Genomic DNA, 20,731 nt, shown 5'->3' on the forward strand with positions numbered 1-20,731 from the left:
CTCAAGGGATGTAGAAGATGCACCTGTGTTGCTAATTCCTAAACAGTCAAATTGCTCAGTAATAAAGTGTTTCTGTAAAGTAGCTTTTTTTTTAAAAAAATAATAATGTGATTTTGAACAAATGCATTTTCATTATGTCTGAATTTCATTTAATCTGTTTTTACAATACATGTTTGTGGTGTATCATTCCAGAAAGAAAGAAAGCTCCATCTAAAATCACATTTGATTATGAGTGCACCCTCATACATATCTAATAAACAAATAAACAAATCAGTTTGATCTGTTATGCAGATAACACTGATATGTAAAATATGTTCAGGAACTAAAAATGCATTTTCTGTGCGGAAGTTTTCCTTGTAGAATGCACAGTGAATTTATGTGAACTGTATACAGCACTGAGACTCTTTTATGTAGCCTGTTTCCTTGGCTGATAGCTAAAAGAGGTTAGGCTGAATCTCAGTGGATCAATTAACAGAGGGACCTGTCCTTCAACAGAAGAAGATCTATTTCAGGATTTGCATATCACTGAAAAAAATTACAAAGCTGAGATAAATACAAGCCCGATAATAACTCACTGCAGGCTTGGCTTCATTCCTAGATTTCCTTGGCTGTTTGTCCTAATAAAGTGTCTCCATGGCACTTAGGGCAGGAAGGTTATTAGTAGCTGTCAATCAAAAGAAGGAGTATGCATTGGCAGGAGGAGGAAGAGAAGAGAGGTGACATTCATCCTCTTTTCTCACTTATATTGGGTATAAAAGTCATTCAGAGCAAGTGGTTAAAAAGGTACAGGTCCTGCTTCATCCCCCATGGAAAAGGAGAAGAAGGAAAAAAAACACCAAAACAAACCTGCCTTGGTTACCAACAATTTGTAATATGGAATACATCAGTCACTTGTCTATACCTTGTTAATGCTGGGATGTTTATTAATACCAAGGAATATGAAGGACATATACAAAAAGAGCAGGATAAAGACTCCTGACAAAACACTTCTGGTTGATGTTTTAGTATGAACAAATGATAATTTCAGACAGCTCTAACTTAAGATAAAACTTTAGCACTGTGTAGATAAGAGATACATTTCACCTTTAAGCTAACATGGTTCTGGCAATGAACACCTTTTAAAAGCTAGTAAGAGCACAGAATACGCATTTATCTCATTTAAATCAGGTACAGTGATTTTAACTTTACCAAGTTGAAACTCAGAACTGATCTGTACACCAATTAATTAATACTTTAAAGGTCTTTAATTTACTGTACCACTTTCTTAATTAAAGTATATCTGCTGCTAGAGCACATCATCTCTATATATGCATATTTTCATAAGTAACAGAGTCCATAGAGTGCTAATTGATATCCTGGTCTCCAGACAATACTTTACTAAATGAAATGACAATTATAACCAATTAAAATTCACTTTACATACCACTTCACCTATTTTGTATGTATTATGCATGAAGACAGAGAGTACATTGCCTCGCTGCTCAGGATTTGTGTGTGTCTGTGCAACTGATGGACAGCTCCAAGGTATTCCTTTTAGCAAGCTTTTTACCAAGGGTCATTTTCTGGGCTCATCTAAAGCCTATACTTTGCTGTTACATAGATACATCAGTTAATAAAAGCTATTAATTGCTTTGTGAGGATTTTATTATTATTATTATTTCCTTTGACAAATGTGCATCAAGTTCACACCTTCATCTTGCTATGAAGAAAGGGGTTTAAAATAGCACGGTGCCTAATTAGAAAAGCTAAACTTCTACTCTCAGACACATTGTATGCAACATATAAAAGGCACCGTGCTGCACACCTACAGAGGAGAGTGTGGGAGTAACGCAGAGGAATGAAGTCAGTGGGGGATGAAAGTGTTTGGAACAGGCACCTCGGGCTCGAGAGCACTCAGCTAAGAAGAGACACTAAACATTTCTTGCAAGAAGTGCTGCTCCCAGTTTCCCCAATGAAAATCTTGGTCTTGCAACGTCTGCTGCAGAGCAGGGGCTGTCCCAGCTGGGGCTGTCACTTTCTGACCTGATTTTGTCCCCACAGCAGAAAGCAGACATTTCTTCACCAGCTGTGATGGGACCTGCCCTTTGATGTGCACCTTCTGCAAGAGGGGCAGGTCCCAGCAGCACTTAGGTGTAACCTGCTGCACGGTGTGTGTGTGTGTCTGTGTGTCTGTGTGTCTGTGTGTGTGTCTCACAGACCTGCCCTCCAGGCAGCACCTGCAGCTCCCGTGCAGCCTGTTTGCAAAGCAGGTTCTGCAGCAGAGCAGCAGGATTCACTGCACTGGTGACACTGCTGGATAACCCCAGCACCTCTCGAAGCAAAGGGTAGACTTACCCTTAGGGATTTGCTTTATTAAAAATCACAGAACTCTTATAAAAAAAAATGACAGAATTTGCATAAAACGTGGTGAACTATAATAAAGCTTGTAAACTCCACAGGTTTCTTACCTCTCCATTCCAATTATTTAACTTCTTCCTTTGCACAGTTACACTCAGGAAAACACAGGCTCTTGGTGGGGTAAGAGGAAAAGCAAAATAAATGGAGACACAGGCCTTAAGAAAGCAATTGATGCTAAACAGAGTATGTGCATTTTTTTGAAGTGTTGTTGGTTTGGGTTTTTTTTTCCCCAAAAAAACCCTAATTTGTCTTCCATCTCTGCAGATCAGTCATGTAAGCTTACAGGGACTTCCCAGTCTGATTCATGTTATCATCTCTCCAGTCCAACTGGCTGAGAGGAAACTTTGACATTTTTATGCCGGGCACACCACCAAGTAAAGAAACCTTTAGCCTACCTTCTAAAATCTTCCATGTTCACTCAATGAATCATTCTGAATCCTGGATGAGTTAAGAACCACAGAGCCAGATCATCTCCTCCTGTTACCATAAGCAGAGGAAAAGGCTTAAGAAACAGATGTGGGTCATTCCCACACATTTTTTTGAAGACATATGTGATTGCTATCCTGTCACATGGAACAGGTTTATTTTCTGAGAGGGAGGCCATGAAGCCTTTTAAACCTGTTGATTATTCAATCCAGTGACTATCAGCTTCAACCACAGACTCCCCAATAGTGTGGATCCAGGAGCTACGTATCTGAGCTATGTTTTCAGAGTAAGTCCCTGAGGACCAAAGAGGACGTTACATACTTTTCTGCCTTTTTTTGAGCCCTCTTTACCCAGTCCACCTCATTCCTCTTTGAATTACCATAACTCCACATCAATTCTATCCCATGACGAATGTCCCATGGGAAAAACCTCCAGGCTCAGGTCAAGTGCAGGAGTAGTCCTGCAGGTCCTACTGAAACATTATTCTCTGCCATCCAGGGCAAATTCATCCATGGAGAAGGATTCTTCTGGATGCAAGTTTTAAAAGAACCTGAAACAAAATGTCAGCAGGCAAAGCTTGTGCCAAGGGTTTTAGTGTGTTGGGGTTTTATTTTTGACTGGGAGAAAGAGTTGTGGGTTTTGTTTGTTTGTTTACAGTTTTGGTTTTTTGCAGGTCTTTTTTTATGCTTATATATGAAATTGCAATAACAGCAATTAGTGTATTGCTATTGTCTTGAACTGCCTACTTTTTAGTTACAGATTCTTTACTGGGAAGGATAAAGTCAGCAAAAGTTCAAAATATGGATGTTAAATGCTTTTCACAAGAACAGTTTTGTGGCATTAGGACAAATGCAAGTGTATATATAATAGGTGACATTTAAGAGTTGTGGCACATTGTCTTCATACTGACTGATGAATTCCCTGCCAGTATTTGTTTTCATTCTTGTGAGAGATTAAAACAAAGTTGCAAGCAATAAGTAACTGCTTCACATTTTAATAGATGACACCAATTCATAACACCTTTAAGTTATAGCTGTACACAATAAGGGCTGGGTGCGTGGGGTGGGGTGCATCTGCCACTGTTTGCTTTGATTTAGTATTTTATAAAATGCCCTCAGAGTTTTTTGTTTTGTTTTGTTTTGTTTTCAGATGAACAAAGCATTAGTGGTGTTCTTGGAAGCTAAAACAAATATGCTGTTCACTGGTGTCTGAGTGCCCTAGACTGGCATCTCACCACTGAAACTCTGGTATTCTTGTGCCAGCTGTGAAGGTAGCCTGTTGACTACAGGGGTAGCAAGATCAAATCTCAGCTTAATTTTTCCACTACCAGGCCAAATTTAGGTATGTTGTTAGTAAATAAAAATTTGTCATGTGTTTACAATCAAATCCAAAATCAGGCTTTAAAAATATTCATATTATGGATCTGGGTAGTTCAAAGTATGTTATTCGATATGTAGTACTGAAATATGTGAAAGGTGCGTTCAATTCACCGTACTGCTAGTACGATTTTACAAAAACTGGAAGCATCTTTGATTTTCTCATTCTAAACAGAAATAAGCTATTCATGTAAAAATATATGAACTGTTAAGGGATAGTCAAACTACAAATATTCTTGGCAGACTTTTTTTTCTCATCCATTTAATCATAGTTTAGGAGAGGAACGATTTTTAAAAGTCTGTTTAAAGTGATTCACTTGGAGACAGGGATCTTTCATTTAAAGAAAGGAGGAGGGTAAGTCAGAAATGACAGCCAAAGGCTCAGGTTCTCATTTTAACACTGGCAAAAATGTGAATAACATTACTGTTTCAGAATTACTCCAGATAGTGGTTTACACCCAAATATTTTCTTTGAAATCATCTCCTTTTAGGTTTCTCTATCAAATAAAAGAAGTTTTATCATTTGCTTTGTTAATATTCAAGGTAATGCTGATCTAGATTGAAACATTAAAGAGGATGAGTTTTGTGTTTCCTCATAGAAATAATTTCAATTCTTGTTTCTGAATTTCAATACTATCTACTTTTTCAATATGTTTCACGTGAAATATGCTGAACATTTCTCAGATGCAAAAATAATTCTTGTATAACTTTATTTTGCAATTACCAAGATTGATTTTTCATTAAGTGCTTTTTTTGTTGGTTTTTTTTTTCTTCATTTACAAAAGTTGTTTTGTGCAGTAAATGAAGTGCCAACGCAGACAAATGTAAGCAACATTAAGCTAGCCAATAGAATTCAACAAACTGCTCAGGTCATTAATATAATTTGTTTTGGCACTGTTACATTTCCTAGTGCTACTCTGAGTAGTTTGCTGGGCACATCAATTTGTTTTCAGCTATTGTGAAATTGGATATCCTGGCTTTCATCCAAAGCACCCTCTCAATTTGCATATCTTTGTTATCATTTCAGGTTCTCAGAACATACTGTGGACTATCACACCATCTGCACCAAGATCCTCACATCCAAACACAAATTAAAAATGAAACTGTAAAATTTGCAAGGAAACAATACAGACCTTTTATCTCATTCTCCCTCTGTTCATTTTCAAAAGAGAAACTTGCTTGTAGCCAAGCATAGCAAAAAAGGCTTTTATTAATTGGACTGGCATCAAGCATGCATACATAAAATTGTTTATTTTTTCCCTATAAAGGGGTTGCCTGACATAAAAGGGTCTTTGAAGATGACATTCAGATTTTGACATTTGCATGATATTGTATAAATATCAGAGGTAGGAGACTTTTCTGACAAACCAGATGGGTCAAAAAAAGCACTTCCAGAGGTAGATATTAGTCTTTTACTTAAAGGATATTAGCTTCTCCTCAAAGCTGTGAATTATTAGGCAGCAAAAACAAACATATTTTTCTCAAACCATGGCTTATTTAATTCTTTTCAATCCAAGTAAGCTGGGCTTGGGGAAAATATAAAATAATGTCATTACTTTTTTGGGGGGGTGTAATTCAATTAAGATCACAGAATATAATTGAATCTTGTCTTTTGAGAGCCACAGAGATTAAATCTTATTGCTGAATTTACTGCTTCTTGATGGAGCTAATCTCGATTTTAAGCATGGACTCTGGGTTGTTTTTTTTTTTTGAAAGGCAAAAAGGCATTTTAGGCCTTAATATTGGAATTATGCAGAGAGAGATTCTTCCTTTTAGCTTGTTCCTGGATGAGCTTCGATAGAGACCAACAGTTTCAGTTTTTATCTAGGGTGGCAGAGGAGAGGGAGGAAAGAAAAAATCTGCAAACCTATAACAATTGTAGAGGCACTTAGCAGGGAGGTTTGCTGACTGTGTACTTCAGCAAAGATTTCAAATGAGGGAAGAAGGAACCTTCTTTTGATCATGGAAAGGAATAGCACAAATCTGATTATATATGTTGACCCTTCTTTATCAACAAAGAATCAGCTACTGTCAGCAGGTAGTGCACAGGAACTAGTTGGTTTCATTGAGCAGGTTGGGAGAATGACCTGAGCACCTTCTCCAAGCTTGCTGCTTTTGATGATATGTTGCCATGCTGCTCAAAAACTCCACAGTGTGAGCCTACAGTGAAAGGAAAAGAAAGGAAAAGAGGAAGACAGGAAGGGAGGAGGGATGAAGGGGGAGAAAGGGGGAAGAGAGAGGAAGAGAGAGGGGAGGAAAGGAGGAGGGAAAAAACAACCTAAATCCCAGTTCTGCTTCAGAGGGTGATCGTGCTTATATATCCTTAATATTCTCATATATAGCACATGACTGAAAGCTGGAAAAAAGAAGCAGATTCTCAGAAAAAGATCAGATTGTCAGAAACTCCTTTTCTCCCATCATTTCACCATGTGCATTGATACAACTCTTCCTCTGGAATGAGTGAGCTGCCTCCTTCCAGGCAGTTCACTTGGGGCAAGAGAGGTCCACCCTTAGGTATTTTACATCAGAATGTAACACTGCATTGGTCTTAAGAACAAGATAAAGCTGACCTGTCTTATATATGCCTTTTTCTTTTCATTCCATCAATCTTACATCACCCGAAACATATGGCTAGGGACTTCTTCCTTCTCTGACGGTTCCCCATGTCACCTTTAATTACACAAATCAGTAATAGCTTTTCTCTTCCTTACAATTCTAAATTGGTCACCTGTTCTCTCCCTCCCCCAGTCTTCTGTACCTGTCCTTCAGCCACTGGCCTTAATCTCAGTGCAATATCCATTTTTACACACTCTTTTGTCTTCCAGATTCCTTACAAATTCCAGTCATGCTGCATACAATTCTTCAATTTCCACATTTCATTAGACACAGTGCTCCAAATTCATGATAGATACCTGGATAGTCACTGACTAAAGTAAACCTGTCTCTTAGTTCCCACACTGATCTATAATCAGCATTTCCTTTTGTGGCTGTCTTTCATCTGTTCAGATTATTGCAGTGAAACTCATCCTGCAATAGCTGGTTGCTTTCAAAAGAGTTAAATAACAAAGCAATAATTAGTGCACAGCTAGATTTATCTGATCTATGACTAGGACTGGTGAAAATTCTTACATTTGCATACTATCACTGATAGTGTGCAATAGTGGTAATATGTGTGCATGAGAAAATGTGACTTCTCTTATCAAATATAAGGCATCGAAAATATTGTTAACTTAAGGAAATAGTAAGGACTTTCATCCTGGTGATGGTGAATCCCAGTTGTATATTCAACTACTGGGAGCAGAGGGGTGGGGATGGGGTATTTATACATTCCTTAGCATTGGGTTTTTCAGTCAGTCAGAAAGTTCATGAAAGTAAGTGTTGCTGAGCTTCAAGTTAGGCCCATGACAAGCCAGAGGAAGGTAAATTTTATCTGAGGCTGCTGAAACATCAGGGTTTAAAGTGGTAAATGGGAAAACACATTGGTTGGGTTTTTTATCCCTAAACTGGATACCTTAGAAGCCTGGAGAAGAGGTCAACTCCAGTCCAGCTCTAGGCTGCCAGTCACACTTTAATATTTAAGGCATTCCCATTTAACTAGCCAGTGACACACACAAAAAAGAAGTAGGCAGCAAAACTTACTTTCAGCGTCAATAAACTTCTGCTCATTTATACCTCACTTGGTTGGTGGACATTCTGCACAGACCTAAAGGAAGGCTTAAGCCTGGGTGCCTGAGCCCATGGGAAGATTAAGCACTGCACCACCACACCCTGAGAGCAGAAAGTTCGTTGTCACTCAATACATCTGAAGCATGCTGTAATAACAGCTTATCCTAATGAAAACATGAGACTGGTTGGCGTCAGCTCATATTATTTGTCTTGTAAGTACCAGTTGCATGAGTTAAAACAGCCTGGGATTAATTGAAGCACGGCAGAACACTCTTTTCATACACTTCTAGGTGTTTCATTCCTGATTAGAATTCTTTATTGGTGCTCCCTGTTTTCACTTCCTCACCTCCTTCTCTGAAAATACACTTGGTCTTTGATTGTGCCCTGCTACTTTAAATAAACAGATCTCCATTAGAAGGAGGTCAAACCACATATACTGGATAAATGCCAGATCAGGAAATTACATTCTGCTTACCTAAACAACCCTTACAGTTTCAGCTGGGGGAAAAAAAAATCAAAATATGTTCTTCACTTTTGGTTAAGAACTCTAATGTAGGAGCAGTATAGTTAGTCACAACTAAGCAAACTGGCTCAAAAGTTGAACCTCATTTATCAGTACTTATAACAAACTGCTTCTGAATTGTTGTCAGACCAAGAGCTGCAGGGAATAATTTAAATAGTGAATATACAATACATAAACATATAAATCCCATGTTTTTCAAAAGTTTTTTTTGCTACAACTTATTCCCTCAGGACTAAGCCATATACTTTCCAGCCTCCTCAACCTAGGAAGTTCTGAAAGACAAGATTTAATCCATCTACTTGATATGAAGGATTTCATAGAACAACATACAGACTTGAAGTCTGAGATCAAAATATAGCAAATATCATAGGATGTGATATAAACACACATATTCAGTCTGAAAAATACTTTCCCTTACATGTATTTTGCTGACTGTTTCTGAAGACACCCATTATACCCTGAAGGAAGTTTGCCCTAGGTTTATTAGAGCAACTTCTTGCTGTGCAAAGAGCAATCTGCTCAGATTTAGGCCAGCTTGCAAGTAACTAACAATAATTTTTCCTGAATAAGATTTGGTTACTAGAGCTTATTCTTGACAAAGCCTTTTAAATTCTTTGCATAGTGTCCTGCTAGCAACAAGAACTGTCCGGATAGGGTAGAAACTGAATAGGGGTATAGGTCATACTCTGGTCACCATTAAAATATTCTTTGTTTTCCCCATAATATTCCTTCATCTAAAGGAATGTGCAATGGGCTGAGAACCGGGGGATCATTAATTTTAGACTTACTTCTACTTAAGCACTGGTGCTACAGATTAGGTAGTTTTCAAAGTAATGATTAAGTGTTAATCTTTCCTATAAACTCTGGTTTTTCCTGCATTGGGAAAATATGCACAATGAATAGAATTAGACCTCCAGTACAGTAACCCTCAAATAATCTGAGGCAATTTGGACTACCTTTTAGAAAGGAGTTGCAAACATAAGCATTTAGATCTTTTGTGGACAAAAGAGAGCTATTCATTATTTCGGGATCTTCTTCATTCTTCAGAACAGATGAGACACACAACGCAAAAATCTACTAACATCATAGATACTGTTGTTGATAACTCAAGTGTTGAGAGGCTTGAACACATTCTGAACCTTCTTGAAAACCAATTCATACACAGCAGTAGATTTTTCTTAAAAAAAAAAGAAGCAAACAAAATGGCAATATAGTTCCTTATATCCAGCTGCCTTCTTTTACTATGTTTTCTTATGAACAAATCTGATGGCAGAATCTGGTGCACAGCTGTAAATTTCTCCAGTGAAAGTGTTCCCTCCAAATACTGCATGCCATGAACTTTCTCCCATTAGTATTAAAGACAAATTTTAGCTGCTTACAATAGTGAAGGACTGGTCTATAAGTCTGTAAAGTGGTGTGCACACCTATGGTGCTATATAAGTACATAAATAATAATTGTAATTAATGTGTCTCAGCTTCCTGATCTGGAAAGGATTAATTAGTTGAGGAGGATTAATTAGATATTGTTAGCACAGTACTTTGAAGATGTAAAGTGCTATATATATAAGTGCTAAGTACTACTGCATCGTGATTTTCATGTTCTTTGTGCTATACTTAGTAGCTTACAAGTTCTAAGATTTCATTTGCTAGAATATTTGTGAAACTGGATGTGTCTGTCTTAGAGACTTTGAGTCCACATAGTTATGTTTGCATATAGTTTAACATTAAAGCTTTGTGTAAACAGACCTGCTTCAGTTTATAATTGTTGAAACCACCAGGGTCACATTGGCAACAAAATAATTTATAGGCTTCATGGTTGCAGACATCTGGTGTACAGTTTTATACAAATAAATACTACTTTGATGAAATGTGAACTTATACAAACTAAACAAAATGGTGCTAAAGAGAATTCCCAAAGGGAGGAAAAAGTAGGTTTGAGTTGCAGGAGGTTTCAGAGGCTCCCAGGTGTTGTCCCACTAAGTACTGGATCACATTTTCCAGTCACCTTAATAAAATGCCCATTTTCTTTTACTTACATGACATTTGCTACATCAAAGTATATGACAACAAGAAAGTTAATGCAGAAGGGAAAAGAGGTATGAAACTATAAGTAAAACTAGGAAGTTCAGCTGATGGTTCTGTAAAATATGACTTAGCTTTTGCAGCATGCTGTGAAGGGAGGAGACTCATTTTAGCCCTGTTATACAAATTAGGGATAAGGATAGAAGGTCATTATGTGACTTCCTATTTCCTTAAGTTAAATTAAGTTAGATTAGATCAGTTATTCAACTGTGAACCATTGAATGCTTCCAACTACATTGCAGTTGCATGTAGTCCTGCAAAGCAACACAGTCACCACTCTCCTGAAGGGTGTATCAGAACCAGACAGGATAGAAATAGTGGCCACCAAGTCCTATACCTACAACGTAAACCTGGAAACTCACATTTCCCTTACCCTGCTACTTACGTTGTGAAAAGACAACCTGGGAAAGAACTGCTGAATGATTTACTAAGTCAGTGGGAAACAAGGATGCCAAACTAATTGCAACAGATGAAAGGGTTTCCTTGGTACAGTTAAAATAGCAGAGAGTATAGCAGAACTCTATTCATGGCATGTAGATCACAGCAGTGAATGTTAAAGGTAAAGCCAGTGGAAAATAACATTTTTCTTCCATTTGGCAACCTAGAAATGCCATGCAGCAATTGATTAATATCTTGGATCAAGGCTGTTAACAGCCTGTATTAAAGTTTAGTAAAACATCTCAAAGCATAGGCATAATGAGGCATCAAGTCTCAAACAGCTATCAAGAAGCCCTTTGTGACTGATAGGAGGACAATCCATCAGCTGCTAAAGCCGGTAGGATGAGATGATTCTTCAAGGTACTTGCGCCTCTCTCCACTGACTGGAGATGTCTAGGTTAAATAGCCAGAGCAGATGTTTATATTTTACACAGATGAAGATGTGCAGGTGAACTTTACACATATATAGCAATCCCTGGTGTTGGTGGCATAATTGCTAGACTTACTTTAGGGGAATTGCAGTGAACCAAAGAATTTTTAAAACTTTCCATCACTTGCCCTTACAGTTTGCTGACATTTAGTGTAGACAAACTTTGCTGTAACTACTGATTACCTTAGCTGGGTAAAGAATCACTCAGTTCCTTCAGTCAGCGCGATATAATTTTCTTGTCTTCCTACAGGACCACTGCCTTGGATCCAGGTATATAATTTCATGAACAGATTATCTGCTTCTACCACTAAACCAGAAGGAAGTGTGACTATACTAGTAAAACATTTCAGCCAGGGCCTGTGGCTGTCTGCATCAAATGGCACATTGTAACAATAAATGAGCAATGTAAAGTCTGCCTAAATATGCAAAATGTGGGTCCAGTAGTCACCCAGCTGCTAATGGGTGTACCTCCTCTAGCTGATTTCTTGACTTGTTGTTGTAAATATGGCCCTTAGGAACTGAAGATGATCATGAAAAGGATGAAAGAGCAACTAATCAAAATGTCCGACTCAAAAGTTAGAGCTGAATCACAGTTGCAAAAAAAAAAAGTTATTCCTTCTCTTTCTTGCTCTGTTAGACACCGAGAGCATTCTGATTACATTTCCTGATGGCTAAGAAAAATTTCTGCAGATTTCTCAATCCTATTCCCTGTTATCCATGCAATAAGAACACCAACACAGCTGTGGTTTGCCTGGTACGAGTTAGGTTACGTCTTTTTTCATTAAGGATAAGGGAACAGGGAATTGAATTCTCCAGCATTTGATAAGGCAGGTATGCCTGATCCATGTATTTTTCCGTGGGCGTGATAGTCACAGTAACTGTCTGCATATTTTTTCCTGTGTTCATTAAGAATTGAACTCAAATTTCGTGTAATCTGACGATGTGTAAGGCAACATTTTCACACTCCTAGCAGCTCATTGTATGTCACTAGCTTTTGGCATACAATGGAAAATTTGAGGAGACATGATGACTGCTCGTATCTTAACATCCAGGGGGTGTTGCCTTAGACAAAGTCTAAGGGAGTTAAAGTGAGACCTTCTCTCAGAATCATAAATTAGCAGTTCTTTCCTCTGGTGTTTGACAATGTTCAAGACAAACAGGTTTTGGTTTTGGTTTCTTTCCATGTTCCTGTCCCTCACATGGCCAGAAGCCTTCTCAGAGGACCTTGATGCTGCACTAGTCGTCCTGCTGCTGAGCTCTGGTTGATCTTCTCAGGTGGCCAAGCGAATCAGGACACCAATGCCAGTTGTTTCAAGAGGCTCAGCCTGCAAGTAAACTGCATTAAATAATAAATAAAAAGCATTAACTACAATTGCTGGATTTAACCTTCCTTAACTGAGGAACATGCATTTAAATAATTACCTTTTTACAAACGAAATTTCATCACATCTATTATCTCCACAGCTATTTCAGTGTTTTGTGATTTGCTTTTATTTTACTTTAGATAATTTCTAGACCTGCATCTGCCAGTAGAGCAGTATCACAGAAGACACCTCCCCAGTTAAGTCTAGTAGCTTTTCCTTGGCCTCTTTCTGGAGCTTTTCAGTTTCCACCTAAATTTATTTGGTTTTAATATTTTATAGTTCTTCCAACTGCTCACACGTGCTTATCCCTCGTACAGCTGTGTTGACATGCTCTTTGCTTTGAAACATCAGTAAGTTAATTAGGGTGATGGAAACACTGTTCAGCTTGGTCTCAGTATGACACTCTTAGGTTTCAAAGAGTCATGTGGAAATTACCTTCACTTTCATGATACGATCATTGTGATTTATTTTGAGTTTTCCCCATTGGCTGATGTATATGTGGGTGGCAATACAGCTCAGACTAACTTCTTGGGAAGAAGAATTTTAGGTGCAGAGAGATTATTCATGCCCTTGTATTCAAGGAAGAAGGACAGGATTCAAAGAGGCAGGAAAAAGTCTTCTTCCTACATGGGTCTGCCACTGCATCCTTCGTGTAGTCCAGCTCTCACTGAAGCCTTCAATGATTGCTACTCAGGAATTATAATAACAATAATTATCTAATTGGTGAGAATATCACCTTCTCTTTAAAGATTTGCATAGCTCTTAAGTTCCTATGTGGGCTATATTTACAAATCAGTCTTGAAATATGAAAATTCACAGGACATTTGCTTCAAGATGTCTTGAAATTAATTGCAAAGTTGTAAAACTCCATCCTCAAGCAAGTACATGGAAACAATAAAAGCCAGTCTTCACTGAAATAGTGCTTGACTTTTTTTTTTTTTTTTTTTTTTTTGTCAGCATGTCCTAAATCTGTGGACCAACTGCCTGTTTAAGGACAGGGTCAAACTGAATACCTGTTTGGCACTGTAGAGCACAGCCAGCTCATCAGTGCCAGCTTGTAACAATATTTGGGTTGTCCGGTGAAGGGGGAAAATGTCTCTCATCATCTCAGATCATATACTTATGCAGTCCCTTCCTGCAAACATTGACCGCCATGCTCATATTTTCAACTTGATTTCCAGTCAATTTTGAACCCATGACAGATATCAACCAAATCTGAGAAATGAGTAGGACCTAATGTCAACAAGTGTCATGAACACAGGTAGCTGAACAGAAAGAGGAGAGCTTATCACTAAACAATAGACCTCAGCATGAATCCAATATTTAGGAAAATGAAAGATTCTTTGTAGGAGAGGGGTATTGTTGATGTCCTAACAGTCAAGAACATTTTGTCTGGAGAAGCGGGAGGCATAAATGTGTGGGGAAGCAGGTTTTATTTGTACCACAGCATAGGTAAAGTTTTTTCATTCCTCCCGTTTCAGCAACTGGTCACAACAAATGTAACCAGCTCACCCATTCAGGGGAAGGCAAACACTAATATCCCCTTTAAGAGAAACAGATATGAAAGCAGGAAGATGATGTTATTTAATAGGGACAAAAAAAAAATATAATCCTGAACATTAGATTATGACTGAGATAATCTCCAGGTGTTGGGCCAGTTTCTTTTATTGGCAGTGCTAAAAAAGGCTGATTACTACAGATATCTGCCCTAGACATCATTTGCCTCTTCCTTCCCCAGTCAGCATTGCATCTGCAGCCATCTTGGGAAGATGCTTTTGTTTCTGTACTTTGAAACTGAGGAACTGGAACACTATTCAGTGGTATCCAAAAAACTCAAAAACACTCATCTCTTTTTCACAGCTGTAGGCTCACAAACATTTCCAAAATCTGCCTTCGTGACAGTGAGATCGCTGAACTTATTAAGGATGTGGTAGCGGTTGGACAATGCTATGGCATCATTGCAAGCCAACATTTGGTTACAATTTTGTGAACCCTTATGGTGAGATTCATCCTCTCCAACAATAGGCTGGGCTCTAAAATACAGCCTTTAGTCTGAATTAATAATCTCTGCTGCCTCTACATAAAGTGAAAGACACTTTTGAAAGGTGATTCAGTCTCATCATCTTAGGAAGGGATGAATCATACCATCTCAGAGGTTCCCCTCTCTGAGAAAACTAGCAGACTGGCTTAGCTGGACACCTAACTCTTTTGTTGATTATGAAATGTGCAGTAAGTCTAAATCAGCAATATTTTTGCTATTTTTCTCAGCAGTTCTACAAGCAGAAGCAATTCTGCATTAAGCGTCCCAGTCCCCAGAAAGCAGAATGAGTGAGAGAGTTTTCTCTGGAGATAACCTCTGCTTGTGACCCAGCAGAAGAACAGTCTGAATTTCCGAGTCTGAACTTCCCAAAAGGGTATGGAGAAGGTGCCGAAATATTCTTTACAATACAAAAAGTAGAAACCAATGCTTCCCCTTTGCTAAGTATGGAAACTATTTTCATTTTTTGTCAGTTATAATAACATAAAGTTTTCCCAAACTCAAATGTTTTCCCCAAAAATAATAAGGTCTCAAGAGATAACAAAAGCATATGTAACAAAAGAGTATGCTACTCCTTGTTTACTTTGCCATGTAGGTTCCAGAATGAGTGCATGAATTTCGGTGGTTTCCCGTACAATAAAATACTTTGTATGCCCATATCCCCTTAAGATTTAGGACCCTAGTTCAAATTGTTAAATTGCCCAGGAAGGTGATACCACATACAGAGACTTTAATTCTTTCTATAATGAAGAAAGGGAACTAGTGTATTTAATTTTGGAATCATATTTTAGTGAGAGCAACAAGGTTTCTATTGACTTTGTAGATTCTTGTCATATCTAATTTACTGATCCAGAGTTTTGTAAAAGCAAACATATATAAATGTATAAGCTTCATCTATAATTGGGAAGCATAGATAAAAATAATTTGACATTGAAATTTACACTTAAGAAGTAGTGCACTTCATTGCAATCAATTTTTCATTATGTTGTTGAGATCAATAGCTACAAATAAGATATAAAAACTGTATTATTGATGTGGCACATGTCAGTATAAAATGCACAATTTTCTATAGCATTTCAGTGGAGGAAAATTGTATTATACCATTTCCAACATTATACATATTGGCCTGTAGAGAATGCTTATTAAAATCAATGTACAGTAAAGTACACTCAGGGATACTTTACAAAATAGAGAAAGGTCAGATAATTTATAAAGGTTTAAAAAAAGACAAAATCACCTTGGTGTCTATATGCCTTTTTGGTAAGGGGACCGTCCAACTCATAAGATCAGGAAAAGAATGTATGGTCTCTGATTTCTTGGCCAGAGTAACAACCTAGATTAAGCTGTTGGTGATTCAGGCTCTGCTTAAGGGTTATGCTTTTGCCTGACAGCAGTGACTCAGATCAGATGACGCACAACAAACTGCCACCTCTGAATACCAAGATGTATTGTGAAATGGTACAGCAGTATGTCCACCTACCTCTAGACTGCAGCCCTGCTATCACTTGGTATAAGATGCAGGTCTTGAAAAAAGCCCAGATATACAATGGTAAAATGCAGGTTATAGGAGAGTACTGACCCAGCCTAGGACAGGTCACTGTCCTGGAACAATCCACATGAAATCAGAATCGAGGACAGAACATCTACCACCTATCTCTCTCCCTAATTCAAACTTTAATCCAACTACCACACCATATTGCCTTCCTGATTCAAGGTGTTACCGCAGTCACTGATGTTTTCCCATCACAAGACAGATCCAGAAAGATATGGAACTGATAGTGTTGAATGAAGCACCAGATGACTAAGATGAGATTTTTTTTCTTTTCTTGTGTCTCAGAAAATAATAAAACAATTTGGAAAAAAAAAATCGTTTAACTTGGAAAAGAGACTGGTGGACCTTTTCAAGATAGCTGCGGAAAAGGTTCTGGGAAATATGGAATTAATATCGCTAGAGGAACCATAGAGGTTTTGAAAGGTAAGACACAGGAGGAATAATAAAATATATGGGAGAACACTCGACCTCATAAAATTATGAAGAATCATTTCTGTTGAGGCAAAACATGTAAAGAACACAGATTTTCACATGTATCTATTTTCCAGTGAAAATATTATTTAGGATAAAAATGTTTTGGAGAAGAAATTGTGTTCAGCTTTGTTATTTCTTTCCACTCTTTCCCCCTTTTTCCCACCTCTCAGACGTATTCCAGAGTACATAACAAATATTATGCTGAACAATTAATGAACAGCTTTAGCATTCACTGAATCAACAAATTTAGTAGTAAATAAGTAGACTGCTTCTCTCTGGCAGTTCACCATGTCATAACCATAATTGTGTTGACTTAACTGATATAATACTTGATGACACTGTAAATACAGTTTTGTTTCTTGTTCTAATAGACTGCTTTCTAAAGACATTGGAAAGAAGGATACTACAAAAATAGAGCAACTGAGGAAAATAGAAATTCTGTTGAAAATGGATCGTTCTTTTGGACCTCATTCATTTCTCCAAAATATTACTAAGAAAAAGGTAAATTAAGCATAAATATTGTGCATTCAAAGACAACAGTTCTTCATGAAGATGCTTGGATTTATGAAGTGGTTACCCATAGGAATATTTCCTTCCAATTCTACTGTCTCATGCCTGATACTCAAAATCTGTCTCATTTTCAATTCAGTGTCAATAAACAGGTAAGACTAATTCTTCGGGTGATCAGTATGAACTCTTCTGTGCTGCTGTCATAATTGAGGGCTACATGCTCTGTGAAACCTATAGAATCAACTGTGTCTCCTTGTCAAATTCAGATATGAAATGAGGGTAACCTGTTCAATGACAATACACATTAGTAACCATATTAAAAAGCATACCTCAGTTCAACATGGGCAACAGTTTGGCTCCAGTTTGGGCTTAGAGAAAAAGCTGAAGGAGTTGGCATACAATATGGGGCTCTGGTATTAAAATTGCTACAAACATTTTTAGAAATGTTGCTGTGTTGACCGATTTAGACAAACTGGATAAATATTTGTTAGACATTACAGAGCCATCATTATTTTAACAGTGGTAAATAGCCTCATTTTAATGCACTTGAAAATGTTGCCTTGTACATTGATTGAGGAACTAACAAGAACATTTGAAACAAAGCACAGATCGACATCACAGTGATTTTCATTAAAAGTGAGATGATTTGTTTAGATGTGCCACTGTGAATGTTAAAAAGCAGCACAGAACAATTGAACATAAACTTTACTATCATTGTGCAGTAGCTTTACCTGCTAAAACATTAGGATTTTTAAATGCTCAGCCTACACACAGCATGAGAACTGAATGCTCAACTATCTCCTACCCTTCCAATCCTGCCTGCTTTCAAGGCTCATTTACAGTCTCCTTGTCTTTCCAGGATAAAGTCTTCTCTCTACTGCTTTCATTCCATCTCTCCTTTTTAATTCCTTTATTGTCTTCTACTGCACTTTTTCTCCAAAGCCTTTGAATCCTATGTTCTCTTTCCAAAATCCTTTGCTTCTAATACTTTTGCATGCTTTCTTTCCCTTATTTTTTGCCCCTCAGCCATTTCTTGGTGGTTTGTAGTGCTTATTCTCAAAGTAAGAACTCCAAACCTAGAAAAGCAAGGAACCCTAAAAGCATGTTTAGAGATGGGGGTGGCATCACTGTAGTTTCCAAGTTTAAAAAACACAGATGAAAACTATAGATCCACTGGGGTCAGTGGAAGCTTTGCCATAAATTTCAATAAGACTATGATATCACTCGGTATGATAATAGTTTGACTTAAGTCAAGATCCTTACAGTCTAGATCACAACTAAGCATTTTCTGTCATACCAGATGTTAAACTTTGTTCATCTGAATATCTCAACACAGTCAGACTTACAGTAACGAAGTAGGAGTTTAACCTCATAGTCTACCTCTGATGCCTTTCAGGATGCTTTCTTAATGACCTCTAACACAAAAGATACAGTGAAAATTAATCTGAGTAACAGTTAATCAGGTAAAGGTTTCATGATTTAACTTAAGTAAGCCTATAAGGTGAACTTTTATATTTAGCCAGATATTCCGTACACACTGTATTCTCTTTTAAGGTAATTGGATCTGAAGTTTTTTGGATTTGCTTAAGAGTGTTCTGAGAAGTTTTCTCTCCCTTTATAAATTTAAGTTTCTAATTAAGAAATGACCCTACTGTCAGTACTCAAATGCATAAAGCATTAAGTGCCATGGAAAAGCCTATAAATAAATAATATTTTGTTTCATTTTTAGTGCTTGAAGGCTCCTTGTATTTAAATGTTTCCAGTAAATTATACAAAATATTAATATTGAGCTTAGCTGCAAACTCAAAATGCTTGTTTTTGATAAAGTCACATTTTCAGTTCATTTCTCTTTTGTTAACACAAGATATTTTAAGAAGTTCATTTGCTGCAGCCAAAATTAAAGGCTATTTTACAATTCTTATTTTTGTGGGATTCAAAAAGTCTTCTGTTTCAAGATAAGATGAAAGGGAAGCAGAGGTGCTGGATAAGAATTATGATGTAAAAGTAGGTCTCTATAAAACCTACTAGTATTTGCTGAATCTTTTCCTTTCCTCAGAGTAAACATCTTTTGTCATAGTTGTGACAAACGTAAGAACCACTGCAGATAACTAGAAATTTCACTTTTTAGTGCCTGCATTTACCCAAAAGCTTCTGCCAGGTCTACCTACAAAGGAAAGCACATAGTTATAACTACATTTATAATATATCACACCACCTGGATGAGATGAATGTAAATTCTAGTACCCATGGAATATCATGTATAATTTTCATTAAATCATTATTCACAAAGTTGAACAAGTAAAAAAGTCCCTTCATGAAATGAATGCACCCTCATATTTGGAACTAAGTTTCTAAATTTATTTGTTCAGGAAGAATATTTTCTGTTGGAGTCAAAGGAAAGAATTATTCTTTCTCTTTGGTTGTGTCAGAAAATATTGGACTAATAATACAAAGTGACATGCAAATGCAAGAAATAAAATTGAAGGTGTTTGCAGTAGAGTCAAGTTCCAGGAAAACATGTATTTCACTGTGATAGAGGAAAACTAACAAACAGAGAATGGAATGTTTGATTCAACTGTACATCACACAGTCTTTAAAAAAGTTATGTGTTAAACCCACATTTTTTAAATGTCAATGACTTATTTCCCTTTGCCAGTTTGACATGATTAGCTATAATGCATTTGCAGAATGCCACTGAATGGCAGAAATCTGCTGACCCTTGGGGTAAACAGAACAGCCATTACTCTAAGATGTAATGATCCAAACCATAACTGGTTTATTCCATGATTTCGACTGGAGTAGACTCTGTGTATTTCATTCCCTTTCAACACACTAAAATTGCACCTGTTTAATTGTGTTGTTACTGGATTGGATGTCGTTTCACTGGTTAAAACTCTTTTCCACTTAATATGGAGTCTGTGTGAGACATTCAGAGCCCTTGCAAGCCAGACTGACAATTGTTGTTTTGGACCTGATCAAAGGATGGTCAGGCAGAGGAGCTGCACCAATTTCACTGAAATAGCTTTTAACCAATATAAGGCTAATGTTATCACTGTTATGAGCAGGCAAAATATAGATGTAGATGCATGTTACTCCTCCCTTCCTCTCCTTCTGTCTTATATGGGTATGCTACAGACTGACCGAAAAACACGTATGCAGATGCACAGAGGTCAGTTGTGTCCCATTTTGTGATTTTGAAAGTCTTCCTGCTCATTCCTCCCCAAAACCAGGGAAGGCTATCTCCTCCTTGCACTTTGTTCTGATCTTTACTTCACTGGAGTAAAACAAGAGCAATGCCATCAAAGAAAATGGATTTCAGTTAAAAGCTCATCTTGCTTCAGATCTTCAGGGCTTCATCAAGCTGTGCCTGCCCCTTCATGACAAGAGTTGAGAGCAAAGGTTCAATTCTACCATTACTCCTTCCTGATTACCAGAAACTTGTTCAAGCAAGAGTA

This window comes from Falco naumanni, chromosome 2, assembly GCF_017639655.2.
Source record: "Falco naumanni isolate bFalNau1 chromosome 2, bFalNau1.pat, whole genome shotgun sequence".
Lineage (NCBI taxonomy): Eukaryota > Metazoa > Chordata > Aves > Falconiformes > Falconidae > Falco > Falco naumanni.